The following is a 15362-nucleotide window of genomic DNA, read 5'->3' as shown; positions in this document are numbered from 1 at the left end:
CGGGGGTCATCTCTTGGCCTGACAAACAGAGAGCTCTCAGGGACATGGTCAAGGCCGGTGCGGCCATTGTGAACCTCTCCAATGTCCACCACCACCAACTCTCGGCCAAGGTTGGGCCTGCATTTCTTTCGATTCCACGTTAGTCGATCAAAGATATGAGTTAAAAGTGATTGTTTTATTTTTCAGGAAATTTATGTCGTGAGAGAGGAGGAATCAAGGAGTGAGAGCAGCAAAATGCCGAGAAACAAGTACCCGAAGCCACTTGTGTTCCATGACGGAAGACTGGCTTTTCTCCCGACGCCATGCGAGATGATGGCGTTCTTCATGTGGATACCCGTGGCAATCCCTTTGGCCGTGTTCAGGATCGCAATGGGGATCGTTTTCCCTTATAAAATATCCATCTTCATCGTCGCCGTCACCGGAATCCGATTCCGGAGGGCCGGAGATGGGAAAGCGAACGGGGAGAAGAAGGGGGTGGTGTACGTGTGCACGCACCGGACGCTGTTGGACCCGGTGATGCTGTGCTCGGCGCTGGAGAGGACGGTGCCGGCCGTGACGTACTGTGCGGCTGACCCGGGACAGGGGACGAGACGCGGCGACGATGCGGCGGCTGCTGGCGGTGGAGGGGGGCCTGGCGGTGTGCCCGGAGGGGACGACGTGCCGGGAGCCGTACCTGCTGCGGTTCAGCCCGCTGTTCGCGGAGGTGGCGGAGGAGGTGGTACCGGTGGCTCCGGACGCGCGGGTGGGAATGCTGTACGCTACCAAGCCTCCTCTTCTCAACCAAATGGAGGAGTTGGAGGAGATGCGGTGTGGTTGGACGGAGAAGCAAGTTCGTCGTGTCTTGATCCTGATCGGGAGAGGATCTAGGAAGGGGGGAAGAGGGAGATGAGGTTGAGAGAGATGGTCGGAGGTTTAGGTTTAGGCTGAGAGAGATGGTCGGATGGTCGGAGGTTTAGGTTATCGCGAGAGAGATGTTGCACGGAGGAAGGGCGGGATAAAGATTTAGGTTTGGAGGGAATTCACAGTGTGCGGATTTTGGCTTGTGGGGAAAAATTAAAATATTATTTGGGTTCATTAACATCGGATTTTAAAAACCGATGTTAAAATCGGTGTCTATTAACCAAAAAAAGGGCGCTCATAGACATCGCCAAAAAAACTGATGTCTATGAGCTAAAATCTGCGCTCATAGACACCGGTTTTTAGAAAAACCGGTGTAAAATACTTAAAGACATCGGTTTTAGCCTAAAACCGTTGTTGTTCCACTGATGTCTATGAGTGATTTTGTTGTAGTGACCGGTGTACTCTTCCGCGATACCTCGCCCCCCGGACGCACCGAGCCCGTCGGCTCTCTCCCGTGTCGTCCTTCTCGCTAGCCACATCTTTCGCTCGACTTCCTGTGCTCCTAAGCTCTTGCACACTTAGACACAAGGGTTAAACCAAACATGACCTAACTTAACTTATTTGATCACATCAAAACAACCTTGGGGTTCCAACAATCTCCCCCTTTTTGATGTGAACAAACCAAGTTAAGATAGGGTAAACAAATGCAATGTAAAGACAATTAATTTTGCAAATAAATGAAAAAAGAATTTTCAGTTTAAAAATTAGATTAAACCTCCCCCTAGACTTAATATCCTTCTCCTCCTTTGATCACATAAAAATGGGGTTTATAGCGCCATAATCTGGCTTGATTCTTTTGTTGTCCCTGCACATCTAGTTTCATGTAATTCTAAAGTGGAAAAGAGTTCCTCTAGGGTACTTACCTCTAGATCCTTTGAGATGTAGTAGGAGTCGATTATTGAGGTTCATTCTGGAGTCTTGGGAAAGGCATTGAGTGCGTATTGTATCGTGTCCTGGTTGGTTACCATTTCACCGAGGTTTTTGAGTCCGATGATTAGTTCTTTTACCTTCGTGTGTAGATCGGCTACCTTCTCACCCCTTTCTAGATGAATATTCGTCAGTTTGTTCCGAAGTATATCTCTTCTTGCGAGCTTGGCTTCGGATGTGCCTTCGTGGAGCTCCAGAAATTTTTCCCAGAGTTCTTTGACCAACGAGTAGCTCCTGATACGGTTGACTTCTTGAGGCGGTAGTACGCTTAGCAAGTGATACTCCGCTCAGTTATTCGCTATGGAATCATTTTGCTCTTTCTTCATCCAAAGACTCTTCTTTTTCCTCTGCATTTTGATTCGTAGGAGCTACAAAATTATATTTTATTATTAAACGAATCTCAAAGTTTGTTTTCAGAAATACCTCTATACGACGTTTCCAGTGTGCGAAGTCTCCCTCAAATTTTGGTGGAACGATGCTTGGTCCAACCATTGGTTGCTTTGCTTCGGTCAGCGGTTAGTCCTTATGAAGTGTCCTTGCTTTGAGACCACTTGTTGGTCCCTTTGGAGGCTGACAAGAGGGGAGGGGTGAATTGCCCTGCAAAAACAAATCAACCCTTTCTCGACTTATAACTAAATTAAGAACACTTGTAAAAAATAAAGGGACTAATAAGAGAAAGACACGAGGAGAATTACTTAGTTTGCAATAAGAAGATTGCTAATCCAAGGATAATGAAGCGCACTTTTCTGAAGATCTCCTTCGGCCAGAGTAGCCTCTTACAACGTTAACAACACAGAAAGAAAAGTAGAACAGAAAGAAATGGATTACAAGTTGTTGAATAAATTGTTGAAATCAGCGCTATATTTATAGCACTGGAGGGGGATAGAATTCTATCCCCGATGCGTCGGTCAACATCCACGTCACTTTTGATAAACTTTGGGTTATGAGCGCCAAGACTCTATATGGCTCCGAGCCCCCAGACCACAAAAGTCAACAAGGTTGACTTTTTGTGGTTTGGTTCCTCTGCTCCTGTTCAGCTCGTCTCGGTCCGAGTCTTCCGCTCCGGCTCCGCTAGCTTGGGTGATCTCGGCCATCCGGAATATGGCTCACCCGAACCCAACTTTCGGCCTTCTCCTCGAGTAGCCTTCCTCCCCGGTTTCTCGTCCCTCGAATGTCGTATACGTTCTTCTCATCCACTAGTGTACTCTTCCGTGGCACCTCATCCCTCGGACGCACTGAGCCCGTCGACTATATTCCGTGTCATCCTTCTCGCTAGCCGCGTCTTCCGCTTGATTTCTTGTGCTCTTAAGCTCCTGCACACTTGGACACAAGGGTTAAACCAAACAGGACTTAACTTAACTTATTTGATCATATCAAAACAACCTTGAGATTCCAACAATGGCGACTCCTACTCCAAGGCCTGCACATGAGAGTGCTTTCGATAGGCAATTACTATTCAATTCAGCAAATCTTTACAAAGACGAGTGCAATAGATTTATATTTTAAGTGCTGTAATTTAAAAGTATACCAACAACTTCTATGGATCTGGAAGGCTGTGCTTTCAGTTGTTGGAGTCGTGTCACTCAGTCATCGAAGTTGTGTTGCTTGGTCGTCGGAGTAACGTCACTCGATTGTCGGAGTCGCGTCGTGGAGTCGCAGGAACGTCTTTGGAGCAACGCGCAAGAAAGCAATTGCGAATCATAGTTGGGTATTTGTCTCTTGGTGGAATGCTGCTTTTATAAGTTGTTCCGAGCGCTTGGATCCCTTCTGGGAGCCTGGACCATGACGTTAGCCCATCCAATCAGTGTGCTCCAACCTGGCGATGAGATAAGCTTTGTCATTCTGTGTGCCCAGACCCCTTATGGGTGCCCAGACCGACTTTTTCAGCAACTTATTTTCCTACAAAATAAAGTTAGTCTAGACAGTATAAAATATATGTAAAATATAAATTTGACATCCTCTGACTGCCCGATTTTGACTTTGAGTTTCGTTGAAACTCTAGGTCGAACCGACACCTATTGTTTCCTCCTTGAAAAATGTGTCCTCACCTACTCCTCTTAGGAGAGTGTACCTTTTTGCCAGACCAGTCCTCTAGACCGTCTGGACTTTTGCTTAGCGTTCGAGACTTCAGGTCTTCATGCTGAACATCTGCTCAACGGCTCATCCAGACTTCCACCTGAACTACCAGGATTTTCACCTAGAGTCCCCAACTCTAGGATTTTGCCCAAAGTGCTTGATCCTCCAAGACTTCGCCTTGCCTTACCACAGTTAGGACTTTCCACCACCTAGGGTTACCTCCCCCTAGGACCTAGGGTTACCTCCCCTTAGGGTTTTCCACCTGCCTAGAATTCACTAGGACTTTTGTCTAAGAACACTTAGGACTTTCTTGCAAGCTCATTCAACTTTATTAGACAATAAGTAACCTTAACTTTGGACCCTTTGCCATAATCAAAACATAGGTTCGATCGTCTGGTGCTCCCTGCACCAATAGAAGTTTCCCTCTCTTCACCTCTCTTCTTCAGTTTAAAAGAAGAGAATCTACTCCACATTCGAAGAACCTTCGACGATCTCCATCCACCATTTCATTGATGTCACCTCTCTTCTTTGGGTTAGAAGAAAGAGTACACTCTACTTCTGATGACATCCCACGAGTTCAACCAGTCTAGGGAGAGCTCATCTTCATCACCAAACTACTCTGGGATTACAAGGCATAATCCGTTCCACCACCATTCTGATCGAGGGAAAGCTTTAACATTTTTAGTTCATTTGTGCTTAGTGTAGTTCATTTGTGTTAGCTATGTGTTTGATGAATTTCCCCTACATTATTTTGATTACAATTAAATCATTTTAATTCATTATGTTTGTGTTCTTATGTAATTAGGATAGATTAGATTAGGTTTTGTTAAATGCTTTATGTTTCCTTTAAAACAATTGAAATCGTAGTTTAGATTAGATTAGTGTTTAATTACTCGCATTGTTTTTCCTTTCTTAGTCTTAATATTCAACACAAACCCCAGTTAAACATTAGAAACTGATCCCGTCTGGCAATGGTGGAGAATACCAAAATCTTCACATCATTCTCAAATTTTATGCCCTTATAATTACCGCTCATTATCTGAGATGATCTTGTGGGGGATTCTGAACCGACATAGGATATTGATCCATAAGAACTTGATGACTCCGTGATCAGTGATTTTGGTTAAAGCTTCAGTCTCCATCCATTTAGAAAATTAGTCCACCGCTACAAGTATGAACTTATTCTGGGTAGAAGTGGTAGAGAAAAGGCTCATGATGTTCATCCCCCACTGATCAAAAGGACAACAAACCACTAATGTCTTCAGAGACTCGGTTGGTCAGTGGGAATGTTATGATGCTTTTGACAAGAAGCACAGGTGGCTACCAGCCGAGCGACATCAACCTACATAGTGGGTTAAAAGTGATAGATCGATTTAAGCGATAGAGGGGGGGGGGGGTGAATATTGCGCGTTTAAAAAATATTCTTTTAATCTTTTGAAACCAAAGTCGTGCACCAGAAATAAGAAAAGAGACAAGGTTTTTTACTTCGTTCGGAGCCTAGCTCAACTCCTACTCGAAGGCCCGCAGTCCTTGACCGCACCGATGGGCAAAACACTATAATCCTTCTTTCCGAACTCCTCGGAAAGAAGTGAATTGTACAAGTACAAATATATAAGATAGTAACACTTCTATTATCTTACACAATTAAAGTGCAGTGCAAAAAGTAAAGCTTATACCGACAAAAGTAGTAGTAAATCGTAGCTCGGTCGGCAATCGTATGAAGTTGCTTGCAAAGTTGATGATGACATGTCACGTGAGCAGCTTGCAGAAGTACACAGGAGTCGATCAGAAAAGTTCTTATTGCTTCTTACTTCGAGCCTTAATTTATAGGAGTATGAAGGTTCGGTCGACCGATCCTTTTTTTCGGTCGACCGAACCAGCTTTGATCCCCTCCAGTTGGAATCTAACGCTAGCTCGAATCTCTAGCATTAATTTGTCTTTAAGTATACAGTCGACCGATCATGCCTTTCGGTCGACCGAACAACTTCCTTCCCTGTTCGTCGTGATTCTGCCGAGATCATCCTTTAATGCTGAATAAATGTGATTGGATCGATCGACCGATCCCCAAGTTCGTTCGACCGATCAGCTTATTTCCTTTGCTGTTGATCGATGCTGATGATCTATCCTGTGCTGAGTCACTAAGGTTCGGTCAACCGATATTACTGTTCGGTCGACCGATCAGTCTTTGATCGGACTCTGATCTGATCTGTTCTGAGATTTTAGCTGCTTTGTATTGATCTTGTCCGGTCGACCGAACCACAGGTTCAGTCGACTGATCCAGTCGGTCCTGCAACAGAAAGTTAAGCAAAAACTATTTCCTGCAAAACAGATGTTAGAACAGTAGTAATATAATGCAAGATTAATAATATGAAAGACAGTATAACTGTCTTGATCTCAACTTGGAAACCTTCTCGATTTCTTCAGTTGGATCAGCGACCTAAGGTTGTTCCCTTCGGGAACCCGACCTCACTGTCGTTCCTCCAGTTGTTTACCTCAACCTACCCGCCAAAATTAGATCCTCTAGATCTAGTTTGGACTTTTCACTTAGCTTTGATCGGCTCGCCAAGACTTTTCCCTTGATCTTAGGTCCTCCAGACCTCTCGATCATACTGCCAAGCTTCAAGTCCTCTCGACCTCCTTGGACTTGCACCTGGGTTCCACGATCTGTTAAGATTTCTCCTGCCTAGCCTCCAACTAGGTCTTTCTTGGTTGAGTAAACATCCTGCACACTCAGTCAACTTGTTAGATCATAATAAGACTTAACTTGAACCTTTGACAACATCAAAACTCAGGTTTGATTCTGGTGCGGCTTGCACCAACAATCTCCCCCTTTTTAATGTTTGGCAACCAAGGTTCAAAGTTAAGTTCAAATATGCAACAAGTAAATAAACAAGCAATTTTTCTCCCCCTGAGTTAAATAACTCCCCCTGAATTCACTATCTCTCCCCCTTTGACACACATAAAAAATAGGGGCAGAACCAAAAACCAAGTAAGATTTAACCATAATGTTTTCTAAATATAAATGATTAAAATATGAAAATATTAACTAAGTAAATTTTGAATAGAATTATCAAAGAATTTAAACATAATACTAAGTTTGAATAATATTTTGAAAAACATTAAAAAATTTACTAAGTCAAGAAATATTTTGAAAATATCTGAAAATTATATGTTGAAAAGAATAAAATTTGAAAGATATTTTAAAAATTAAAACATTTGAAATTTTATATTTTGAAAAGAATAAATTTTGAACAACATTTTGAAAAAGTATATTTTGAATTTTGAAAAACATTTTGAAAAAATATTTTGAAAAAGAATGAATTTTGAAAAGAATGAATTTTGAAAAATAATATTTTGAAAAGAATGAATTTTGAAAAAATATTTTGAAAAATAATCTTTTGAAAAGAATGAAAATTGAATATATTTTGGAAATAATTTGATCAATAATATATGCTTAAAAAAATCTTGTTTTGAAGCTCCCCCTAAAATTGACAAATTCCTAAAAGTCCAAGCATGGGTAGGAAAACTAAGAAAAATTTATCCTTATGTTGAAAAATCCAACTTTTGTTCAAGGCTAACTACCACAAGATAGTAGCAAATGACTTAGGTTGGTCAATTTGAGTATTTAGTACTAACTAGGTTTTTACTAGTTAGTTAACCCAAATTGATTCATATATGTTATTTAAAGTCCAGATTTATATCGATACATTGACATAAGCATCTGAAATCTAGGGCTAAGGCCTAAGCATCTCACCCATTCTAAGTTATCAAACAAGGGATCCTACTGTGCTTGTGAGATGCTGGCTCCTAGAACTATAGGATCATGCAAGTATACGGTAGATCCTAAGCTACTCCAGAAAATTTAAAATAATTTGAAAGAAATTTTGAAAACTATAAATTTGAAAGGGAATTTTTAGAAAAATAATTTTGAAAGATAAACTAAGTAATAATTTCCAAAACAAACAAACCTATTCTATAAAGCACATTCCTAATCGTCGTCTTAGATTACTAAATTTTGCTTCAGGTAATGGTTTAGTAAAAATGTCTACCAAGTTAGATTTAGATTCTAGATAATTTAGTTCAATATTTCCTTTTGACACATGATCCCTAATAAAGTGATGTTTAACCTCTATATGTTTAGTTCTAGAATGATGTACTGGATTTTTAGTTAGGTTTATATAACTTATATTATCAATATAGGTTTTTACATTTTTATAATCTAGATTAAAATATTTTAATGTATGTGACATCCATAGCAATTGAGCTACACATTCGCCCATTGCTATGTATTCGGCTTCAATGGTTGATAAGGCAACACATTGTTATTTACGATTAAACCAACTAACTAAAGACGAACCTAACAACTGACATCCTCCACTTGTACTCTTTCTATCCAACTTACACCTGGCATAATCGGAATCAGAATATCCGACTAGGTCAAAATGTGAAGTTCTAGGGTACCAAATTCCTACATTGATAGTTCCTTTTAAATATTTAATAATTCGTTTAACCAAGGATAAATGGGATTCTTTCGCACAAGTTTGGTAACGGGCACACATACTAACTGCAAATAAAATGCCAAGTCGATTTGCAGTTAGGTAAAGTAAACTTCCTATCATGCTTCTATAAAGCTTTAAGTCAATAGGTTTACCATTTTCATCATTATCAAGGTTAATGTTACTTGCCATAGGAGTTTTACTTTCTTTTGAATCTTCCATACCAAATTTTTTAATAAGATCTTTTGTATATTTAGTTTGATGTACATAGTTATCATATTTAGTTTGTATAATTTGAAGACCTAAGAAGTAATTTAATTCACCAACTAAACTCATTTCAAATTCATTTTCCATTAAGGTTACAAATTCATTTAAGAATTGTGAGTTAGTTGAACCAAATACAATATCATCAACATAAACTTGTGCTATGAAAATATCTAAATTAAATGTTTTTATAAATAGGGTAGGATCAATTTGTCCTTCTTTAAAACCTTTAGATTTTAAGAAACTAGACAGTCTTTCATACCAAGCCCTAGGTGCTTGCTTTAGGCCATATAATGCCTTTTTTAGCTTAAAAACATAGGTTGGGTTTTCTATATCCTCAAAACCGGGTGGTTGACTTACGTAGACTTCTTCCTTAATGTAACCATTTTAAAAGGCATATTTAACATCCATTTGGTATAACTTGAAACCTTTAAATGCTGCATAGGCAAGCAACATTCTAATTGATTCAAGCCGGGCTACCGGGGCATAGGTCTCGTCGTAATCTAGTCCTTCGACTTGACTGAACCCCTTGGCTACTAGACGAACTTTATTTCGTAGAATTTCACCTTGATCATCTAATTTATTCCTAAATGCCCATTTGGTGTCTATAATTGTTTTTCCTTTTGGTGGAGGTACTGAATCCCAAACTTGGTTCCTTTCAAATTGATTTAACTCTTCTTGCATTGCAGTTATCCAGTCAGGGTCTACTAATGCATCACTTATGGTTTTAGGTTCAATTTTAGATATTAATACTATTTGACTTAGATTTCTAAAAGCAGATCTTGTTTGGACCCTTAATTCAGGATTTCCTATGATTTGATTAACTGGATGATTAGGGTTAGATTTTAATATTCTTGGATTAGAAATTTCAGGTTGTTTGTTTTTTGTTAATTCATCTTCTTCTTCTGGATGACTAGAATTTGGACCATGTTCATTGATTGAAATATGATCATTTTCATTAAAGGTTACATTGGTGGTTTCCTCAATTTTCAAAGTAGATTTATTGTAAACTCTATAGGCTCTACTTGTAGATGAGTACCCAAGAAAGATTCCTTGGTTAGTTTTTGAAGTAAATTTGCCTAAGTGATCTTTAAGATTCAAGATGTGAACATTACAACCAAAAACTTTGAAATATTTTATGTTAGGAATTTTATTAAAGAAAATTTCATATGATGTTTTATTTTGGTCTTTGTTAATTATAATTCGATTTTGGACATAACAAGTTGTATTAATAGTTTCAACCCAAAATTTTTTTGGTATATTATATTTATTTAACATTGTGCGAGCAACTTCTTGTAAGGTTCTATTCTTACGTTTAACTAAGCTATTTTGTTGTGGAGTTTTAGGGCATGAAAACTCATGGTGATAACCATTTTCTAAACAAAAAGTATTAAAGTTTTGATTTTTGAATTCACCTCCATTATCACTTCTTATTTTCTTAATTTTAATTTCCTTTTCATTTTCTACTTGTTTACAGAAATGTTTAAATGTTTCAAAAGTTTCACTTTTATTTGATAAGAATTTTACCCAGGTAAATTTAGAGTAGTCATCAATGATTACTAAGCAATAAAGATTTTTATTTAAAGATTTTATTCCATGAGAATCAAATAAATCTAAATGTATTAGTTCAAGTATTCTATTTGTTCTATTTTGATTTGTAGGTTTATGAGTTGATTTAATTTGTTTTCCTTGTTGACAAGAATTACAAAATTTATTTATAGGATTTCCTAGTTTTGGCAAACCTTTTACTAAACCATTTTTGCTTAAGTTTAATAAATTTCTAAGGTGGGTATGAGCTAATCTCCTATGCCATAACCAAGTTTCATCATTATTAGTTAGAAAACATTTGGATATTGTTTTAGGTAGATGAATAGAGTATATATTGTTATCTCTAAAGCCTTTTAGTAATATATTGGTTGAGTCATTGTAACTTATTAAGCATTTAGAAGATAAAAATTTAATCTTAAATCCTGAATCACAGAGTTGACTTATACTAAGCAAATTGTAATTAAAATATTCAACAAGTAAAACCTTTTTAATTGAAATATTTGACTGCAATTGAATTTCACTTGTACCGATTACCTTTAGCTTGCAATTGTTTCCAAAGGCAACTGACCCTAAGCTTTCGAATTCAATATTGGTAAATTTGTGCTAATCCCCAGTCATGTGTCTGGAGCAGCCGCTGTCCAAAATCCATTTATCCAGAGCTTTGGATGCCTACACAATGTAGGATTAAACCAAAGTTTGGTTAAAGGATGAAATTGAGTGGGTTAATTGTTTATGAAGTTGGTTGAAGTGTATTTATGATTTTAGATTAAATAATTCTTAAGATAATTAAGTTTAAAAAGTTTTTAAAATAATTTTTAAGATAATTAAATTTAAAAGATTTTTTAAATAAGTTTTAAAATAATTTTTAAGATAATTAATTTTAAAAAAAAAATTAAATAAGTTTTAAAATAAATTTTAATAAGTTTAAAATAATTTTTAAGATAATTAATTTTAAAAAGTTTTTAAATAAGTTTTAAAATAATTTTTAATAAGTTTAAAATAATTTTTAATAAGTTTTAATAAGTTTAAAGTAATTTTTAAGATAATTAATTTTTAAAAGTTTTTAAATAAGTTTTAAAAATAATTTTTAATAAGTTTAAAATAATTTTTAAAATAATTTTTAATAAGTTTAAAATAATTTTTAAGATAATTAATTTTAAAAAGTTTTTAAATAAGTTTTAAAATAATTTTTAATAAGTTTAAAATAATTTTTAATAATTTTTAATAAGTTTAAAATAATTTTTAATAAGTTTAAAATAATTTTTAATAATTTTAAATAAGTTTAAAATAATTTTTAATAAGTTTAAAATAATTTTAATAATTTTTAATAAGTTTAAAATAATTTTTAATAAGTTTTAATAATTTTTAATATGTTTAAAATAATTTTTAATAAGTTTTAATAAGTTTAAAATAATTTTTAATAATTTTTAAATAATTTTTAAGATAATTAATTTTAAAAAGTTTTCAAATAGGTTTTAATTTGAATTAATTAAGTTCGAATTAGATTTGAATTAGATTTCAATTTTGAATTTGAATTAATTAAGTTTGAATTATATTTGAGTTAGATTTCAATTAATTTTGAATTTGAATTATTTAAGTTTGAATTAGATTTGAGTTAGATTTCAATTAATTTTGAATTTAGTGAAAAAGGTTATTGAACCCATGTTAGATTCAAACTTAGTTTTGGGTTAATCAAGCAGGCGTCCTAAGGATAAGTTTCAGTTCAGTGGCGAGGCATATGACCTACTTGAATATCATTAGACCACTTGCTGAAGACTTTCCAAACTGTTCCTGCCCAAAAAACTTAGTACTAAATTTTGGTCTAACTAGCCCATGTTTAACTGGGGTAGCTTCGGTTAGATCCACTAAGTCTAGTGCACCGGGTAGAATTTTATATTCAGCCTAGACATGCCTTCGACAAAGTTTCTTTGACGTACTATCATTCCAATCCATTCCGGTGCTATGTTGTAGGGTTTGGTAAACCTTTTTTATCTAACCGTTCTAAGCAGAAAATATTCCTAAGCCTAAGTATTGAGTTTGGTTTAATCAAGTTGGTTGGATTATTTTTCTATTTGCTCCCCCTGAGTCATAGCTTAGATAAGGTCTATCTAAGTAATGGATTTGACTCTTAAGGACCAAGTAGAGGTTTGGTTCAATTTGTTTGGTTAAAAGTTTTATTTGAACTCATGCTTGGACTTGACTTCTAGTATTTTGACTGATTAAGGATAAGTATGGTTTGTTTGTTTGTTTGGGTTTGTAACCAAGTCCTGATTTATTGTACACGGCTCGTTGTGATCCAAGTACCATATTTAGACATTTGGATCCCATTTCGAACCTTTCCAATGTTTTCTTGAGTCGCTCGACTTGACCTTTCAAATCGGAATTTTCTTCCTCAAGTTTTTTATCTTGAGTTGAAGTTCTGACTTGAACTCGATTAGTTGAGTCACTCAAGTTAACTTGTTGCTTAAGGTGGTCTATTTCCTTAAGTAACAAGTTATTTTGTTTTTCTGATTTTGACAATTTTTTAAACAAACATTTAACTACTTTAAGCAAATTAGACTTTGAATAAATCGTTACCATATTTGAATCTTCTGATCCGGGGTTTCTCTTGGACTCGATGTCGATCTCGGATTTGTACTCTTCGTCGGACTCGGACCCGGAATCTTTGTTTCTTGCCATAAATGCAAGGTGGCTCGAGTGCTTCGTTTGCTCCGCGTCGGATTCGTCAGAGGAGGTTTCGTCCCATATCGCTTGAAGAGCCTTCTTTCGTCTTGTTGATTTGGGTCATTCTTCTTTCCGATTTGGACATTCATTTTTGAAATGCCCCTTCTTGTTGCAGCCATAACAGATCACTTCTGATTTGTTTTGGATCTGATTTGGTGGGGTCTTTTTGGTGCTTCTTCTAAACTTCTTTTTAGTCAACAACCTTCGGACCATGTTGACTAATTCTTCTTCGTTTGTTGAGTCCGAGTCTGGTTCGCTTTCTGACTCGATCTTCTTTTTTGATTTTGTTTCCTTGCTTGATCCTGCATACAAAGCTACACCTTTCTCGGCATGGCTTGTGTTAGACTGTTCGTGTAATTCCAATTCACAAAATAACTCATCTAATTTAAGAATTGAAAGATCCTTGGAAACTTTGTACGCATCTACAATTGATGCCCACAAAGCATTCCTCGGAAAAGCGTTCAGAGCATACCTTATTGTGTCGCGGTTTTCAAGACTATGCCCGATCAGGTGGAGGCCGTTTAAGATGTCCTTCAGTCAAGCGTGTAGTTGCGAGGCCGTCTCTCTGGGAAACATTTTTATATTCAATAAATTATTTAAAAGTAGATCTCGTTTGTTTACCTTTGAGTCATCAATTCCTTCGTGTAGCTTGACTAGCGAGTCCCACAATTCTTTGGCGTCGTCGTAGGGACCGATTCGGTTCAACTCCTCCATAGTAAGCCCGCATTGAATGGTGTTGATCGCCTTGTAGTTCAATTGTGCCTTCTTGATCATTTGGGGAGTCCATTCTTCTGGTTTTAGTGTTGTTCCGTCCTTTGTTGGGGGAGTATATCCTTTCAAAACAGTGAACCAGAGCTCGATATTGGACTTCAAGTAACACTCCATCCTATTCTTCCAATAACTAAAATTTTCTCCTTTGAATATTGGAGGTCAGACAGTACTATATCCTTCTTGATACGAGTTCATCATTCTTGCAAGACAAAAATTTAAAAAAAAATATTTCCAAGACTTTCGTCTTGGGATTAGTAGTGCCTGAAGAATAAATAATATTAAAAATCTTCTAAAGGAAAAGAAAAGAAAGTTTTTAAAAAGATGCTTTGAAAATCGATTAAGAAATTTCAGAGCTAACCGGGCTCTGATACCAATTGATAGATCGATTTAAGCGATAGAGGGGGGGGGGGTGAATATCGCGCGTTTAAAAACTATTCTTTTAATCTTTTGAAACCAAAGTCGTGCAGCGGAAATAAGAAAAGAGACAAGGTTTTTTACTTCGTTCAGAGCCTAGCTCGACTCCTACTCGAAGGCCTGCGATCCTTGACTGCACAGATGGGCAAAACACTATAATCCTTCTTTCCGAACTCCTCGGAAAGAAGTGAATCGTACAAGTACAGATATATAAGATAGTAACACTTCTACTATCTTACAAAATTAAAGTACAGTGCAAAAAGTAAAGCTTATACCGACAAAAGTAGTAGTAAATCGTAGCTCGGTCGGCAATCGTATGAGGTTGCTTGCAAAGTTGATGATGACTTGTCGCGTGAGCAGCTTGCAGAAGTACACAGGAGTCGATCAGAAAAGTTCTTAATTGCCTCTTACTTCGAGCCTTAATTTATAGGAGTATGAAGGTTTGGTCGACCGATCCTTCTTTTCGGTCGACCGAACCAGCTTCGATCCCCTCCAGTTAGAATCTGACGTTGGCTTGAATCTCTGGTATTAATTTGTCTTTAAGTATTCGATCGACCGATCATGCCTTTCGGTCGACCAAACAGCTTCCTTCCCTGTTCGTCGTGATTCTGCCGAGATCATCCTTTAATGCTGAATAAATGTGATTGGATCGGTCGACCGATCCCCAGGTTCGGTCGATCGATCAGCTTATTTCCTTTGCTGCTGATCGATGCTGATGATCTGTCCTGTGCTGAGTCACTAAGGTTCGGTCGACCGATCTTACTGTTCGGTCAACCGATCAGTCTTTGATCGGACTCTGATCTGATCTGTTCTGAGATGTTAGCTGCTTTGTATTGATCTTGTTCGGTCGACCGAACCACAGGTTCGGTCCACTGATCTAGTCGGTCCTATAACAGAAAGTTAAGCAAAACTATTTCCTGCAAAACAGATGTTAGAACAGTAGTAATATAATGCAAGATTAATAATATGAAAGACAGTATAACTGTCTTGATATCAAATTGGAAACCTTCCCGGTTTCTTCAGTTGGATCAGCGACCTAAGGTTGTTCCCTTCGGGAACCCGACCTCACTGTCGTTCCTCCAGTTGTTTACCTCAACCTACCCGCCAAACTTAGATCCTCCAGATCTAGTTTGGACTTTTCACTTAGCTTTGATCGGCTCACCAGGACTTTTCCCTTGATCTTAGGTCCTCCAGACCTCTCGATCATACTGCCAAGCTTCAGGTCCTCTCGACCTCCTTGGA

Source organism: Zingiber officinale, chromosome 4A (genome assembly GCF_018446385.1).
Source record: "Zingiber officinale cultivar Zhangliang chromosome 4A, Zo_v1.1, whole genome shotgun sequence".
NCBI lineage: Eukaryota > Viridiplantae > Streptophyta > Magnoliopsida > Zingiberales > Zingiberaceae > Zingiber > Zingiber officinale.
This window is presented reverse-complemented; position numbering follows the sequence as displayed.